This window comes from Mesocricetus auratus, unplaced genomic scaffold (assembly GCF_017639785.1).
Source record: "Mesocricetus auratus isolate SY011 unplaced genomic scaffold, BCM_Maur_2.0 Super-Scaffold_15014, whole genome shotgun sequence".
NCBI classification, from domain to species: Eukaryota; Metazoa; Chordata; class Mammalia; order Rodentia; family Cricetidae; genus Mesocricetus; species Mesocricetus auratus.
The window spans coordinates 56,604,201-56,610,838 of record NW_024429186.1 but is presented as its reverse complement, the minus strand read 5'-3'; the positions used below and the strand labels follow the sequence as shown (position 1 = coordinate 56,610,838).

At 42.2% G+C, this 6,638-nt stretch overlaps 1 pseudogene; it reads right to left on the bottom strand.

The window, feature by feature from the left end:
* Window positions 1-3,522: 3,522 nt before the first annotated feature.
* Window positions 3,523-4,311, bottom strand: LOC121139421 (annotated as a pseudogene).
* Between the last annotated feature and the right edge of the window lie 2,327 nt (window positions 4,312-6,638).

The window sequence follows — 6,638 nt, the reverse complement described above, 5'->3', positions numbered from 1 at the left end:
ACCAACACGTAGACTATTGCCATTGATCTTGATAGTGCACTACAACTTGATGGCAAGACCCTGTTGCTGTAAACACTATAGGCTTCAGTCATAGAATATGCATAAAACAAATGTTTTCTGCTTATGAACACAGTTCAAGAATGGAGTCCTGTGAGGAGATTTCTGAGTGCTTGGGAGAATACTCCAGATAACCAAGACAAGAGTCTTGTGACCTCAGTTTCTTCAAAAAACATAGAATTGTTCATAGATCATGCTTTCATACTTCTCCCATGTGTAGTGCATAGGAGTTTATTTCAGATTATTTATTACGACTAGCTATAGTTATTTGGTTACATGCTTCTATAGAAAAACATATTTTGCCACATGAAGCTTGAGTACCATGCACAGCTTGTTAGCCACATGTGTGATTCAAAATGCAAAGAATGTTTTATTGAAGTTGTTTAACATGCTAAACCCATTAGGTCGGGCCCTACATCCATCTACCTTGCCGGATGGCTAGAGAAGGACTCGTGTGACTATTCTTAATTCTCACAGTGTACATTGTCTGATGCTCTGAATGAAGTTGGCCATTGCATCAGACTTTAGTCCACCTAATTTATTGGCTCCTGTCTCCTAGGTCTAGATATGTGACAAATGGTGCCTGAAACTTGGACCTGAAGTTGTCTATGAGGTAAGTGGTGATGAACCCACTCAGAAGGAGGTCAGTGAGAATACAGCGGCAGAAACCATGGATGGTTTTGCTTTTTATTTAACCTGTGCGTCTTTTTTATTGAAAGAAGGAGCATACATATTAACATCACAACTATTAAATTTCTTGTAATTTGTTTGTGATTATAATATTTGGTTTCCAGAAGAAGGGACTTTAGATGAAGAAGAATGGGACAGAATCTGAAAGAATATTGAAAAGGCACACAGACATGGAGGAAAGACCTTGTTCAGTTTTGGGTCACTGAACTTTAATTTGGACTGTTATACAAGTGCTTAAGTATGACACAGAGGATATCAATCATGAGCAAAAGATGGATAAATCCTTAAATGAATATCAACTAGATGACCAAACTTTAAAGTCTTTCTGTGTTTGTGTTTTCCCCATCAAGGTAAAATCAAAAGTAAAAACATGGCCTCCATTGTCTATGCTGCTGGCAACTGCCTCATCTCCTTTCCTGGAGCCTCCTTTAATCACACTCCACTAGTGAGTAAAACTGACACTAAAGCATGGGGTGAGGAATTTGATAATCGATCTGATCTTGAATTCTCTCCACTTCCTGAAGAGAACCCATGAAAAAACTAAATTTCTAACCTAAGCAAGCTTGAGCCTAGCAGGGAAAGGAAGCATGGGGTTCTGAAGGTAAAGAAGAGAATGAAGTCAAGAGGTTTGGGCATGAGTGGGGAACTGAGTGAAGAGGTTATAGGAGCAGTGTGGGTCTTACCCCAGGGAACACAAGGTCAGCAGTAAAGAAACACAGGAACCAGAAAGTATAGATCAGTATGAAAAGGGCCAGAAGGTGGGTATCTTGGGTTTGGAAGACTATGTGTTCATAAAATTTGATGAGCACTGAATTTTGAATTACATATAATTTTCATTTGTGAAGCTATAACATCATTCTCCTGAATTCTTCAGCCATAAAAAAAATAATAATGAAAGGAGCGCCAGGCAGTGGTGGCACATGCCTTTCATCCCATCACTCGGGTGGCAGAGGCAGGCCGATCTCTGTGAGTTCAAGGCCAGCCTGGTTTACAAAGCTACACAGAGAAATCCTCTCTTGAAAAAACAAACAAACAAACACCAACAACACTGGTGAAAATGAGTTGAAGAATAGGCTCAGGGGCTAAGTTCACACAGTGCTGCTCTAGACAACCAGAGTTTGAATCCCAGCATCCATACCAGGCCATTCACAATAGCCTGTGATTCTAACTCTGGGTGATCCAAGGCCCTCTTCTGGCCTCCTCAGGTACTGCACTCACATGTGCACACTTCCATACAGACACACATCTACACACACAAATAAAAATAAAATTAATCTTTTCTAAAACTGTGAATATCAGGTTGGGAAGATGGATTTGGGGTGGTGGATAAAGTACCTGTCAATCACGTGTCCATATCAAACCCAAGTTCAGTGGTACACATCTGTAATTCCAGAACTGGAGGGAAAGGGAGACAGGTGGACACCAGGGCCTCTCTGGTCAGTCAATCTAGTGGAAAAGGCAGCTACAGGGTCAGTGAGATAAATGCCTTGGATTTAAGCTATCCAAAAAAAACAAAGAACTCTACAATGAAAATTGTAAAAGTGAGAAAGAAACTGAAGGAAACAGAAGATACTCAAGAGTTGGAATAGTTAATATGGTGAAAATGTTAATACTGCCAAAACCAACTTATAGATTCACTACAATCTTTGTCAAAATTTCAGTGTCATTCTTCAAAGCAATAGAAAAAAGTCTTAATATTCCCATGGAAGGAAAGAGATTCCAGATAGATATAGAGTAATTCTGAGAAAAAGAACAATGTTAGGGGTTACCACCAACCTGATTTGAATATTTTGCAAAGGCATAGTAACAACAACAACTATAATATCCCCACCAAAACCAAAAACTCGTATCAGCATAAAATCAGATATACAGATCAATGGAATAGAGGACCTAGACACAAACCTGTAGTTGTTGGGTTTTTTTCTTCTTTACTCTTTCGGGGATACACCAGCCAACTCCCAAATAATTACATAGAGAATTATTCTTTCTTAAGAATATCTGGCCTTAACTTGGCTTATTTCTAGTCAGATTTTCTTTTATCCTTTTTTTATACTTTATTCATTTTTATTTTATATGCATTGGTGCTTTGCCTGCATGGATGGCTGTGTGAGAGATTTAGATCTTGGAGTTACAGACAGTTGTTTAGCTGCTGTATAGGTGCTGGGAATTGAACCTGGGTCCTCTTAAATAATGAACCACCTCTCCAGCCCACCAGCTCTTAACTTAAATTATCACATATACCTTTTGCTCTGGGCTTTTGTCTTTCTGTATTCTGTACACCTTTCTTTATTTATTACTTCATGGCTTGCTGTGTAGCTGGGTGGCTGGCCCCGGCTGTCTTCTCTCCTCACACCTCCCTCTTCTCTATTTCTCCTTCTATTTGTTCTTATAGTCTGGCAGCCAGTCCATCTCTCTCCTGTGTTGCTATTGGCCATTAAACCAATTAGGTGTTTTAGACAAGCAAAGTAATATAGCCTCACAGTTAAACAAATGTAACACATCAACTAATATTCCACAACTCAAACTCACACAGGTATAACCATGTGACTTTTGACATACATACAAAAAATACATAATCAGAGAAAAGACAGCATCTTCAACCAAAGATGCTGCAAAAGCTGGGTGTCCTTGTGTAGAAAAATAAAGTTATACCCCTGTATCTCAATCTATGAAAATCAATTTAAACTGTATCACCTTGATTTAAGAACTGATACTGTTGAAAGAAAAAGTAAAGGAAGAACTACAAGATTCAGGTAAGGGGTTTCTGAAAGGGCTCTACTTACTCTGGAAATGATGCCAACAATTAAAAGATGGATTGTTATTAAAGGGACAGTACCTCCTCCCACACCCCTGGACTAGGCTGTGCAGGCTGTGTTTGTCAGTGTGTGTCACAAACTCATGCAAGGTCTCATTTGCCAGGTCCTCCTTAGGGGTGAAGAGGATGATCATGTGCCTCATGACTCCCACCCCAAAGATCTCCTTCACCCTCCTCACAGCTGTGGTGTCCTGGGCTGTGAAGCGTCCCAGCTGGGTCACCCGTAACAGTACTTGGGGTCCTGGCACACAGAGCAGGTAGCAGTCTCCAATGTCCTTTTCTTGGTTCTGGGCTTTTGACTCAATGATGGGTGGCGTGTCTACCACTAGGAAACTCCTTCCCTTCCATGTGCCCATCTCTGCCTGGCTGGTCCTCGTCACCTAGTGGCCTCTGAATCTGGACTCAAATACTGGTCGGCAGAGGATGCTGTTCCCTGTGGCGCTTTTCCCAGAGTCAGATTTGCCCACTAGGAGGATCCTCAGTGGTGGTGACGCTGGGGTGCAGTCATCTTTCTTTCTGCCTTTAGGAGTAAAGGGAGGCTCGGGTGTAAGAAATGATTCATGACAGGAAGGACTAAAACTGACAGGAACTAGTGCAAAGCAATTATTATTTGACCCCTCTGATTTAACCATATCAAATCTACCAGACACCATGTTTGTGGGATTAAGTGCTCCTGATGGTCGGTGTCCAAGGCATATTTCCTCTGGTAATACATCAATCCAATTTTGCCATTCTCTAAGGACCTTCATTCTGTCCAGGTCTGAAGTGGTAAGCCAATGTGGAATGCTCAGGGTAGTTTCCAGCTGGTCATTCTGTTCACCTGTCCCTTTCCTTTACCTTCATCTCATCCCACCCTCCCTGATCTCTGTTTTACACAATGGCCAGTTATTATCTTGGGGAACTTGCCCTTGCTTTGGAGACTTTGACAGTTAATGGCCTAATATATTCAATTATCCGGTGGTACATTTGCCTTGCTGTTGGTACCTGGAGGGAAATTTGTTCCTTTCTATGTACTGATCAGTGGTCCTTGACTGTTAATAGAGTCCCACCCACAGCAGCTTTCTTACCTGTGGAAAAGGTAACTTTTACACCTGTCTGAAGAATTTCCATTTTTTTTGTTTCTAGAAGGGAAAATATGCCAAGAGTGTCCATATTGGATTTGAATATAATATGCAACACCAAACACAACATCTTCTAGGAAGGGACTTCAAGCCAAAGAGGGAGAACTGTTAGAGTCACACACACATACTTCATAGGGAGTTCTAAGTGACCCAAAGGAGGAAGACCCAAGAAATGGGTACATGTAATGCGATCACATGGACGTTGTCACAGGCAGAATGAAAGTGGGCTGTGTACTCACAGTCAGTTAATTTAGCTGATCAGTTATTTCTCAATGAGTACATTGCTGTCTGAGGTTCTTTGGGAACCTAGTACTAGAGGTTGCTTGCCACCTCCAGCATCTCCAAGAAACAAATGTAATTATTCCCTTGTTCCGTGGCAATGGTCCCTCCTGCTCTGCCTGCAGCTTAGCTGAGTCCAGACTACAAGACTTTCTCAGCCCAAACTGGGAAGGCGCTGGTCAAACCAGGACTGACTGTTCACCCAGGAGTAGGATTCTGTTGTGGGGCCAGGTTGAGGAGTGGTGGGATGCACCCAGGAAGCAGAGGGAAAGAAAGGCTAAGTACTGAGGTGAAACAGTCAGTGTGCTGTGCTCCTGAGGTCACCGTGCCCGTGTTTCCAGCTCAGTTTTGGATTGCAGACATCTTGAGGGCCTCTCTCTTCCAGGACACTTTCTTCTGTTCTGCCCTGTTCCTTACAGCCTTTCTTTTAATCCTTGTCCTGCCCACTATACCTACCTCCTGTACCAGGTAGGGGATCCATGAGAGAATGACTTTCTAGCTTCCTTCCTGAAAGGTACCTACCTGTAGATCTTTAAAGGTAATGCAGTGCCCTGCTTCTGAGTGTTTCCTTGATCCAGGCTCCAGGAGTAGGCCTTGTATTAGTCAGGGTTCTCTAGAGTAATAGAACTTATAAAACATGCAGTATTAGACACATGTATATTCTATCCCGTGTGTGTGTGTGTGTGTGTGTGTGTGTGTGTGTGTGTGTATGTGTGTGTATGATAAAAAGGGAATTTATTAGAATGACTTACAGGCTGTAATCCAGCAAGAACAACAATAACTGTCTTTCAACGGAAAGTCCAAGAATCCTATAGTTCTTCAGTACATACGGCTGGATGTCTCAGCTCAGCTGGTCTTCCATATATGTAATGGGAGGCGTTTTCCTTGCTAGCCACTTTGGTTTATCACCTGCCAGTCGCCTGGGCTCTGCCGCGTTACAGTCCCCAAATAACACACAAGATGCTGTATTAATTATGAAGCTGTTGGCCTTGCTTGTTTCTTACTGGCTAGCTCTGACTTAAGTAATTACCCCATAATTGTTAATCTAAGTATGTCTCTTACCGGAGAAGTTCCGGGCTTCCTACCCTATGGCGTTACATCTCAACTCTCTGTGTTTCTCCTTCCCAGAGTCCTCCTGGACTCCTAGTCCCTCCTATCTTGGTTCCCTATTGGCTCAACAGTGCTTTATTGATATAAGACTTCCCCAACACATATGTACTGGGATCCCGAAGAAGCAGGGTATAAAACCAGTAAAAGAATGGACTTGCTAGGTGAGCAACAGGTTTAGTAGATATAGAGAGTGCCTCCTTTTTCCATGTCCTTTATATAGGATGCCAGCAGAAGGTGTGGTCAAGATTAATGGTGGTCTTCCCACCTCAAAGATCCAGATTAGATCTAAATTAAAGTATTTAAGTAAGAAAATAAAAATCCCTCACGGGTGTGCCCAGCAATCTGGGTTTTATTTAATTCTACATGTAGCCAAGTTGACAACCAAGAATAGTCAACATGTGCTTCAAAATGAATGCTTAATTGCAGAATTTTAGGGTCTTGAGTCTCTCCTCTCCCGAGGCTTCTTTCTGGCCAACCTTTACCAGTCTTTCCAAGTTTCTCTGGATCTTGGTGGGACCTCCAATTGCAGCACCTGCACTAGTACAGGCTAGCGCCTGACCCTAAAG